Below are 11,442 nucleotides of genomic sequence, written 5' to 3' on the forward strand. Positions count from 1 at the left end.
AGTGTTTGAATTGGCAGTCCATCGAAAGGCTTGTAAATGTCGATGGAATGGCTTGGTCTTCTGTTCTCCTGTTCTTGTTTTGTGGCAGTGCGCTAATGGTGTCCTTTTCAGTTAAGCTGTCAAATACTCAAATGTGGTTTCAACTTTCAAGTACAATTCTGAAAGAGATTTTTGGGGTAATGATATTTTTTTAGAAAACATTTATCCTATTATTCGTCAAGTTTGATTAACAAGTCTCGCCTCAGAGACCCTGCCTCTAATCCATCAAATTGTGCATTTTGTTCTCTGATAACTTCGTCACTAAATCCCATCGGTCACTTGGCTTATCCGGGAAAAAACAGTTCTTTGCATGAGTTTCAGCAAATCTAAGTCTAATTTAAACATTAAAAGTGAAATTGGATGTATATCTTATCGTTTCCCAGATCTGGAGCATGGAAGATGGGAAGTTTCTGCTTGCAACTAGTGGTGGAAATTCCACAATGACCATGACCTTGACGAATGGATGATTGCATCTATTTACAGTCTCGACAACGTTAGGGGCCCGTGCCGTAAAGCTTGATTTGCCAAGCCTTTGACATCGACAAGTGAGGTTCTTACCGACCACGCACGAACGGGCGCTTGTTCTGCTCGATCCGCGTCAGGACACTGCAATACTTTTGTATCTGAACTTTGTTTGGCACACAGTGTTTTTTTTAAAAAGATTTATTAACTTTCATGGTTACATTTAAACTGATATAACTGCACAAGAATTTATCCCAGTCTCTACATAACAAAGATATGCGCAGCCACAATTCCACAAATAGCAACACGATACAATCACACAAAAGGCAAATATAACAAGATAAAAATGCATCCATTCCAATGAGACTATTCTGCTTGGGCTTGGATACGGAGTTTAGACTGTCATCCAAACTAGGTAAAAAGCTGTCTGACCGTCCGCTCCAATTGCATACATGTCATAGTAACTTGCTCCTGATGCTCCTGCTAATATAACACATACCACAAATGAAACTAATATGTACATTCAAAAATAACATGTAAAGGAGAAACAAATTTTCTATTGTTAAAGACAATGTTATTCATGCATAGCCATAGAGACCAACAAAATATGGTCATTGTCTCTAGTATATAGCCTTTTAATTTTTTACTAAGACCCTAAAGCTAATTCCTATACATATTTTGGATACTTTGAGGTTGGGCACGGAGTGTGAGTAGTGCATAAGACACGAAATATACAATTGCGTGCCACTTTTGTCCTTTGTGATGTAGACATTTTGTGCTCGAAGAAACTCTAGGATCCGATGAGAACAAACATATTGTGATGGAAGAAACTCTAGGCGATGGAACGCGGGAATTTCAAAGGAAGCATTACAGTTCCTGTAGAAATCCTGGAATTAGATTTCAAAGGAGCAATAGTAACCGTTTGCGTAAGAAACAAGATTTATTTGTATTTCTAAGTAGCCAAAAGTTTCGGGGATGCTGAAAGCTGGGCAAAGGCCATTTCTCGATAGAAAGTATTTCTTTTGTGACCGAGCCTTAGTTGGGGCAAACATTTTCGTATTTTGCTCAGATTTGGCCTGGCCTCACTTTGGCTTAGGACTTAGGAGAGTATTAATTATAGGCAATGACAAACTTCTAGGCATGACCAAATTTGGTTATCAAAATAAGAGACGGCCAAATTTCAAGGTTAACCCAAAGATTGGTACGGGAGAGCTCTAAACAGAACAATGACAACCCAAACTACAAATTATTTTAGCGTAAAATCAGATTCCGCATGATTGAAATTTTGGTGCACGGGCAAAGAAAAAAAGTAGGGTTGGTCGCCCACCTAAGAAGCCAAGCACACCGTCCAAATTAAATCTCTAATGAAAAGGATTTTTTTAATAGTAGAGGTCTTGACGACTTGGCTAAATATAATTATATTTTAGATTTAATAAAAGAACAACATTTGGACTTTGTAGCTCTCATGAAAATAGATCGAAGCACATGTCCGGATTATCTTCTAAGACACCTATGTGGTGGATTAGAATTCATGTGGCACATTATGTTGCCCCATGAGAGATCTGGAGTATTATTCTTGGAGTGAATAGGACAATCTTTCACATTGGATCTATTGTTGAATGGGGCCTCTATACAAAGTTCCTTTTAAAAAACAAAGTCGATGGATTCAAATGGGCGCTATATGTGGTCTATGGACCAATGCAAGATGAACATAAAGTTGCCTTCTTGATAAAAATGTCAAAGCATCTGCAGCAAAGAACCCAGCCCATATTGATAAGGGCGACTTCAATATCATGAGAAGACTTGAGGATAAAAATAATGGTAATTTCAAATATCAATGGCCTCGATTGTTCAATGCGGTGATTGAAGCATTAGACTTCAGAGAAATTGGAATGTTGGGACATCAATATACATGAGCAAATGAGCTAGATCCCTCAATATTTGAAAACAGTCTTGATGAGCACAGGATGGGAATTGAAGTATCCAAAAGCCACAATTGAGGCTTTGGATAGGTCCATATCTGACCATACTCCCCTCCTACTCAGCACCAGAGCAGCTTCACATTATGGAAAGCAACCTTTGTTCAAATTTGAGTTAGGTTGGCTTATCCGCGATGGCTTTTATGACATGATGGTCGATATTTGGTAAGCAGAACAGTGGGGCAATAATGCCATTCAACGATGACAGGATAAGATAAGAGCCCTAAGACAATATTTAAGGGGTTGGGTCAAATATACTAGTGGCATGAACAAGAAAGAGAAGAAGTTGCTCACATAAAAATTGATGAATTAGACAAGAAAGCATAATATATTGTGCTAACAGCCTATGAAATTGGGTTCAAACAATATCTTAATGAGAGATTAGCACACTTATTAAGAGAAGAGAAGCTCAAATGACACCAATGGGGCAAGGTTAAAGACTTACTAGAAGAAGATAATAATACTAAATATTTCCAACTACTGGCTAATGGCAAATATAGGAAAAAACTAATATATAAGATTGAACAAGAAGAAAGTACCATAGTGGGAGAAAACAAGCTCAAGAAGTAAATAATGAAATATTACGAAGGGTTATTCGGGCCACCTGAAGAAAACCATTTCTCAATGATCGAATAGATCCGGGATGATATTCCTCAGTGAGTGACAGAGAAAATGAGATTCTAACCATGCCTTTTAATGAGAAGGAGGTTCGAGGTGCAATTTTCCAGATGGATCGTAATAAAGGTCCAAGCCATGGCAGCTTCCCGACTGAATTTTATCAAGTATTTTGTGAAGTGATCAAGGGAGATCTAATGGCCCTTTTCCACGAATTTCATCAAGGACCTTTACCTTTATTCAGCTTGAATTTGGGGGTAATTACACTACTTTCAAAAGTAGATGGTGCCTAAAAAAATACAAGAATATCGACCTATATGTCTACTCAATGTTAGCTTTAAGATATTCACTAAAGTTGGCACAAACATGATTGGGGTGATGGCTGATAGCATGGTGCGCCCTACACAAATAGGGTTCATACCTAGTCAAAATATTATGGAAGGAGTTATTATCCTTCATGAGGCCATACATGAAATGGATAAGAAAAACCTAAATAGGGTGATTCTGAAAATAGACTTTGAGAAGATATACAATAAAATAAAGTGGTCTTTCTTACAACAAACATTAAGGATGAAGGGGTTTGTGGACCAATGGTGTCATTGAGTGCAAACCTTTATCTCAGGGGGAGTGTAGGAATGAAAGTCGATGATGACGTCAGTCCCTACTTTCAAACACACAAAGGACTGTGACAAAGCAATCCATTATCCCTCATACTCTTTAACATTGTGGCTGATATGTTAGCCAAATTGTTAGCTAGAGCTAAAAATGACGGCCAGATTTTTGGAATTGTACCACATCTGGTAGGTGATGGCTTATCAATATTGCAATATGCAGATGATACCATCATTTTCGTGGAACATAACTTGGAGCAAGCAAAAAACATGAAGCTCATTTTATGTGTCTTTGAACAACCCTCTAACCTTAAAATTAACTTTCACAAAAATGAGATCCAATAATACGGGGAGGCAATGAAATTTGAGGACCAAGATACACAATTTTTTTGGTGTGCCATTGGTTCCTATCCTTTCCTATACCTTGGAATCCCCATGCATCATCGTAAACTACGTAATAGGGATTGGAAAAAAGCAGAAGAACGATTTGAGAAGAAACTGAACAGTTGGAAAGGAAACTATATGCTAGTAGGAGGCAAATTGGTATTAATAAACTCTGTCCTCAGCAGCCTACCGATGTTCATGATGTCATTCTTCAAAATACCCCGAGGAGTGCTCAAATGGTTGGATTATCTAAGATCCAAATTCTTTTGGCAACATGACAACCATAAAAAGAAATATAGGCTTGCAAAAAGAAACATTGTTTGTCAACCCAAAGATAAAGGAGGGCTAGGGATTATTGATCTCGTGCTCCAAAATAAAAGACTACTTAGCAAATAGTTGTTTAAGCTGTAGGATGAGGATGGGATATGACACAACTTGCTCAAAAACAAATATCTTGGAAGTAAGACACTCACACAAGTGGAAGCAAAGCCATGGGACTTCCTAAAATGCGGCACATTTTAAATCCAGGATGAGACCCAAATAAGGATTTGGGAAGATATTTGGTTGGACACCACTCCACTTAGCGAACAATACCTATCTTTTTTCAATATTGTGAGAAATAAACATACCACAATGGCGAAAGTAATGGGCACTATCCCGCTCCATATTTCCTTTCGTCGACTGATCATAGGTGACAAACTAAAATCTTGGCATAACTTGGTGACAAAATTAGTCAACATTAGCTTATATCAAGAAAGGGATGTTTTCAAATGGAATTTACATGTACATGGACAATTTACAGTCAGATCCTTGTACCACCAAATAATTAATCATCAAAATGCATCCTTCCCAAGCAATTTCCTATGGAAATTAAAACTTATGTTGAAGATAAAAAAATCTTCCTTTGGTATTTGGGGAGAGGGGTCATCCTAATCAAAGGTAATCTAGCAAAACGAAATTGGGATGGAAATATAAAGTGTTGTTTTGTCATCAAAATGAAAGCATACAACACCTATTCTTTGATTGCCAGTTTGCTAGATCTGTTTGACGCGTTGTCAAAATTACCCTTGATATAAATACACCTAGAAATATTATCAATATGATCAAGTATCATGTCATTTTTTTGCTAATTTATACTATTTCCGTTTTAACTTTTTAGGTTTAAGCTGCTATGGTGTAATAATAAATCAGACTATGTGCACTGTCACGTAGCGTAGAGGCCAAAAACTATTTTCCATTATCTTAAAAAAACTAAGGATAGTGTTAAAATCACATTCTACTACAGCCAATCTATACGCTGATGATGAGGACAGGAACAAGAGTGTTTTTCCCTCTCACATCAATTTCCCGCTATGACCTATGTATGTACATGTAGATCCATATATACATCTACATGTCTAAAATTATGTATTATGTCTATTATGCCATATGCGTTTGATATAATTTGTATTTCACTTTTTATCCATATTTTTCTGCAATCTGACGCATTGCAACTTAGGGGATGGGAGCAAAACAGTGGTAGCTCCCTTTTTGACTCAGCATGCCTACCTACCGAAAGAGCTCATTTTTCAGTCCTCAGAAGATAAAAAAATATAAGTAGAAAGGTACCAAAACAAAATTCGGTATCTGAGGCACTAAAAATTGGCACCTCATGATATATAATTAGTAGTACCTCTTCTTATCTCTCCAAGATGGTAAGAAAGATCCTAATAGAATGAACACGAATGATTGGGAATTTTCTCGGAAGAATCATTGTTTGACTAACTGTAAACCGCCCCCAAGTTAGCCGTCGGCGAGCTCAGCGCAGTGGGATCAGCTAACTGCCTGGAAGGTGAGCCGCCGAGCAGTTGAGATCTCTGCTGCGTGGGGCCCGGTGTCCATTGTGCTCGAATCTGAACTCCCCCTGGATGATTCACTCTAGCTTCGTGGGGAGATTTTGAGCTGACGCCAAGTAGGATTAGTCTACACTTGAGCAAAGTGCATGAGTAATCTTTTTTTTAGATCAGTGCACTAATCAAAGATGTCCTTGTTTGTAAGATAAGGATATTAATGCCATAACCCTTTCCATTTCAAGGTTAATTGCGCAATGACAATAGTGACGACAAATTAAATTGTGTTCTTCTGTGTAATCCACACATGTGTAATACTCATGGGTTTTACATTAGCTTTCTAGTTAGCTCTATCATAGATAAGATGCTTCACTTTAGGGTATGGATTTGTTTAGTAGAGTTCTCTCTGATCTAAAGGTGATTTTATAATTAAAATTGATTTTCTATGATAAACTCTATAGATAAAGTGATTCTGTGATATGCGCACCACACTCACATACATATGAGTGCGCTTCTATCATGCGCATACAAATAATACTATTGAAAATACTTGTGTATGCATAAATCTTGAACACTAGAATTTGAACCTTGATGAGTGGAGTTGTACCCTCATGTTTCTACCACCACACCAAGATGTGGTTCCGGTTTCATACGTGTTCACTTTACTCTAACCTTTATAATTGGATTTGGTTTGATAACAACTCACACATAGTTTGGCGACGTCAGAGCAAGAGGCTGAACTCAAGAGTAGATTTTGTTGTTAGGAAAAACACCACTCATTACGTGGTTAAATTAGTTATGCACTCACTACTAATTAACCTCACAACATCTCCAGTAGCTCCCCTTAAACCCATCCCTCATATATCTCATGTAGGGATTTTTTCTAAAACATTTCTCCCTATATCTCTTTACTCCCCAGTATATCCTCTAAATCTCACCTCCTATAACTCTCTCTCATTTATTTTATTGATATCCTGTAAAAGCATGGCTCACACGTCAATAGAGTGTGGCTAGATAGGGGATGAAAGGGGTCCTTTATATTTGGGGATGGGGAGACTGATTTAGTGGATACTAAAAAAAATAGGGAATAGGCTAGGAGAGCTAACGAAGAGGGTTTTTAAGCTAAATTCCCTATATTTAGCTATAGAGGATAGGTAGATGAGTTGCTGGAGATGTTCTTAATTATCACTAAAGCAATTGATAACAAGGTATAATTCTTTTGGTGTGGCTTTCAGAGCTCGAACTAAATTATAAGAGGCTGTCTTTTTCTTTCTCCTCTCCACATCTCCCTCTTCTTTTCCACCTCCTCTTCCTCTCTCCTCCACCCCTTCATTTCAGTGAAGCTATAGCCAGTAGGGGGACTAGAGCCCCTAGCCCTTTGGATCCGCCGCTACACAAGATGTAATATAAATACTTTTAGCATTAACATAAGAAACTCATGATAGTACACCACAATATCGGATCTAGATAATTCTCTTTCGCTATATATAAACTTGGTCTTCAGGAACACTTGCAATTCCTGACTCTTCCGCCACTAGAACACAATAGTCAATATTTGAATATGTTACAACAATGGTTGCACAGATTTTGCTAAACCATGAGAATCAAATCCAAGCTCCACACATAGAACCAAAACTTTTGCCTAGAAATATACTCCCTCCGATTGCAAATGTAGGTCATTTTAGACTTATACACAAGGATTAAGAAAGTAGATCAAATGACCTTGTTGCCCCTTATTTATTCTGCATTAGAAAAGATAACTCATTCATTTCATCATTTCATCATTTGTTTGTTTTATATATTCTATTGTGATTGACTAAGGTCCTGGAGTTGTGTTAAACTGGTATGCCTGCTTGGCAATTATCTGATGTTTGCTTTTCTGTACTTGTCTAACTATTTGCACAAACATACTTCTAGGGTCCGAAATTTATCAGGAAACATTGATAAAGGCACTTGCAAAGCATTTTGATGCAAGACTTCTCATAGTTGATTCTCTTATTCTGTGTCATGTAAGTTCTACATGAGTTCCCCTACTGATATATACAGTCAAAACTTTTGTCATACCTTCTCATAGTTGATACATCACTTCCAAAACAGGATTCATCAAAAGCAAAATCCAACAAAATCACTTTCAGAGAAGGTTTTCGTGCCCCAACTTTCTTTAATTTCTGTTCTATTAAAATTTTACTCATACTTTATTTGAAATTTACATCTTTTTCCTTGTGCAGGGGACAGGGTAGAGTATACTGGTCCTGGTTCGTTAAAGTTGACACCGAGGTATTTTTGTTGAGAGCTATGCATCCTTGTTTCACTTGACATAGCACTGATGCATCTTAGATCTCTGTTGATTATTTGATTTTGTGATATGATTTTTTTTTGTTTCATATGTTCTAAAGTGGGTTAATTTATATCAGCTAGATAGGAAATGCCAAAGGCCCCTTGTGTTCTTGAGCTCCAGCAATAAGGACACTTTTAAAGCTTTTTTAATATCAGTGAAAGGAGCACATAATAGAGCAATAGCATTTGAGAACTCATCATAAATAGAGTTTCTGCTGATTAAATATCTTTGTGAGTGTGCGCTTTCCGCATTGGTATTGCATGCACTTAAATCTACGTCATAGTGGACTTGATATGTTTTAGACATTGATAAATCTTCTAGTTGTGGTGGTCATGTGACTATTGTTGCTTGGTTGATTTATAGGGGCCCAGCTTAGAGAAAAACATGTTCTCTAAAGTTGGAGTTAGATTTAACAATCAGGTCCCCGATGGTAATGATGTTGGAGGTTTCTGCGAGGAAAATCATGGCTTCTTTTGTCGTGGTCAGTCTGAACTTCTTAAGCAATGTGTATTTTGGTGACCTGTTGATTATCGATGCTCTTCTGGTCTTATGTACGGGTTTTTGTTTGATGCTTCTACAGCTAGTGAACTTCGGCCAGACTCTTCTGGTAGTGAAGAAGTTAGTAGCCTTGCTTTAGGCCAGTTAATTGAGGTAATGGCTATTTATAGGTGATCAACGTCGCTACAATTTATTTTCTTGCTACCTGAAACAATATGGCTCCCCGTTTTCATTGCCTTTCAGGTCATTTCAGAAGAAAGCAAAAGCAGCAATTTGATTGTGTTACTCAAGGATGTAGAGAAGTCATTCACTGAATGTACAGAATCGCATGAACCACTTAGAAGCAAACTTCCACCTGGTGTTCTGATATTTGAGTCTCGGACTCAGGCAGAGAGCTGCAAGGATCAGGTACACTTGCACACCTTTTAGGAAATAAAATGAAATTTGGAACACAAGTTGTCAAGACATAATGGGTAATGAAGCATGTTTGAGGTAGAGTTGGAGAAAATGCTTAGATAATTGCTGAATTCACTTGCACACCTTCTCTACTTCAGTTTCAGACGAGATACAGAGGAACTTGGGGAAGGGGAAAGCATGGAGAGTACAGAGAGAGGCTTTCGGTCTTAGTTCTGCTCAGTTCTCCCGTAAACGTACACGACAACTTAAAGGTATGTTTGGCAGAGTTTTACCTTAAAAAATTCTTAAAACTCTATGTAGAAGAATGCGACATATGTTGCATTCATGATCTGAGTGCAAAGGGTGGCAGCACGAGTCTGCAAGCCCACCATGAGGAGATGTAACACTTAGATTTTATGTAGCAAAGCTTTAGATTTGAAATTTATAAGATAAAATACGATGATTTAAATATTTATTTTTAATTTAAAATAAGAATAAGATATCTAAATTAAATACCCTTATCTGTCGTAGCTTCAGCTCCAAAAATTTTTAATTTAGAACGGACTAAGTGTATCTTATCTGTCGTAGCTTCAGCTCCAAAAGGCCTGCTCCCGTGGACACAAAGCCAAAGGCTTCATCGTCAACCGGAAAAAGTGCCGCTGATGTGTCTCACTACCACAGCCTATTGGAGCACTACCTAACTATTGCTAGGCCAGACCTTGCATGTGCGGTCCCACAAGTATTGCTAGGCCAGACCTTGCATGTGCGGTCCCACAAGTGTGCTTGCACGTGCACGAGCCTCCTGACGTGCACCGAACTCTTGTCAAACGGATTTTCAGTACATGAGAGGCCCGTCGCTGTCTTGGTCTTCAGGAGCCAGCACTCGTTCCCTACTCAGAATATTTTTGGGGAGGGCAGTGGCGGTACAGGATTTAAACCCTGTGTTATCAAGTTTTATAAACGTCAGTTCACGCTCATGTAGATAAATTACATGAACTTTGGTGGTCTTGTAGTGGGAAATTGGCTTTCTTTGTGCAGATCTGCTGGAAGATTAGATATATCCACTTATTCTTTTTCTTTGGTAGAGTGTGTTCCTCCTCATTTGCAGGTGATATCTATGAAGAACTTGCAGCTTTTGATTTAGACTGTCACTGTTCGATAAATCTCTCCATTTGCCAAACTCAAGACCTGGAAAAATATCTATTGTTAAGAAAAACAAGATCTGAAATTCTAACCTAAACTTCGTAATAGTAAGACAACAGTTCTAAAATTCACACGAGAAATTGAGGGGAGAAGAATTAGGGATTTAGAAGGAAAATAGTAAGACTGCAGAATTTGGAAGATTGCTTACACCAGAAGATTTAGAGGTTGTGCAGGAATTACTGTGAATCCGGATCCGGACAAGTTCGACGGTGGCAACATCAAGTCGCGCTTGGCAACTTGGGGAGTGCGTAGTGAGGCTTGCAGGTGTCAAAATTAGTAAGCTTCTCCATCAGAATCGCTATACGTTCGTCATCGCTATCTTTGACTATCTAGAAAACGGGCCTTACGTTAGCAGAGTTGCCAACCGACTGGTCATCTCGTCTCGCTTGTTCGGGAAAAATAGTGTCTCCTCCCTACTTACCATCGCTATTGTTCCTCCTACGTGAGGAGAGAAGACAGCAAACATCTCGTCTCGCTTGTTCGGGAAAAATAGTGTCTCCTCCCTACTTACCATCGCTATTGAACAGTACCGAAAATTCCCAAAAATCAAAATAGTTGTCTTCTATTGCTTAAAAATCCTTTTTTTTACCTATTCTATAATCCATAAGCTTAATTTCTAAAATTATATAGTGACAAATTGAGTTCCTTTCTAAAATTATTTCTGAAAATAATTTTAAAAATTAGACACATGGATTATGAAACACGTAAAAATTAAAAATTTTGGAGCAACAAAGGACCACTATTTTAATTTTTGAGAAATTTCGGTACTGTTCATCAGGTACTAAGAAACAAGTACCTTGGAGTGGCAAAAGATTTACTCACTAAATAACAGAGAACCCATTTTAACTGGTTCTAACTAAAAATCTCTTACAAATTTTAAATGAAAATTCCCCATTATGTGACTCGCCATCCAACTAAAAACTAGCCGTTGAACAAAATAGCCGTTTATCGTTGCAAGAAACAGTCGTTATGAATAAAATATAGTATATGAGATATGGAGAGTGAGATTTGGTTAGTCTGTTAGAATGTGCAGAAATATGGATGAAGAATCTTTTGGAGTGGATAGCCAAATGAAAATATGACTAGTC

At 37.8% G+C, this 11,442-nt stretch overlaps 1 long non-coding RNA gene across 1 annotated transcript; it reads left to right on the forward strand.

Annotated features, from left to right (window-relative positions):
- The first annotated feature begins 8,636 nt into the window (after positions 1-8,636).
- LOC133905837 (uncharacterized) lies at positions 8,637-9,250 on the forward strand. Its single transcript, XR_009907706.1, has 3 exons — positions 8,637-8,738; positions 8,838-8,908; positions 8,999-9,250. It is a non-coding gene; the product is annotated as an uncharacterized LOC133905837 (long non-coding RNA).
- The last annotated feature ends 2,192 nt before the right edge of the window (positions 9,251-11,442 follow it).

This window comes from Phragmites australis, chromosome 23, assembly GCF_958298935.1.
Source record: "Phragmites australis chromosome 23, lpPhrAust1.1, whole genome shotgun sequence".
Classification (NCBI taxonomy): domain Eukaryota; kingdom Viridiplantae; phylum Streptophyta; class Magnoliopsida; order Poales; family Poaceae; genus Phragmites; species Phragmites australis.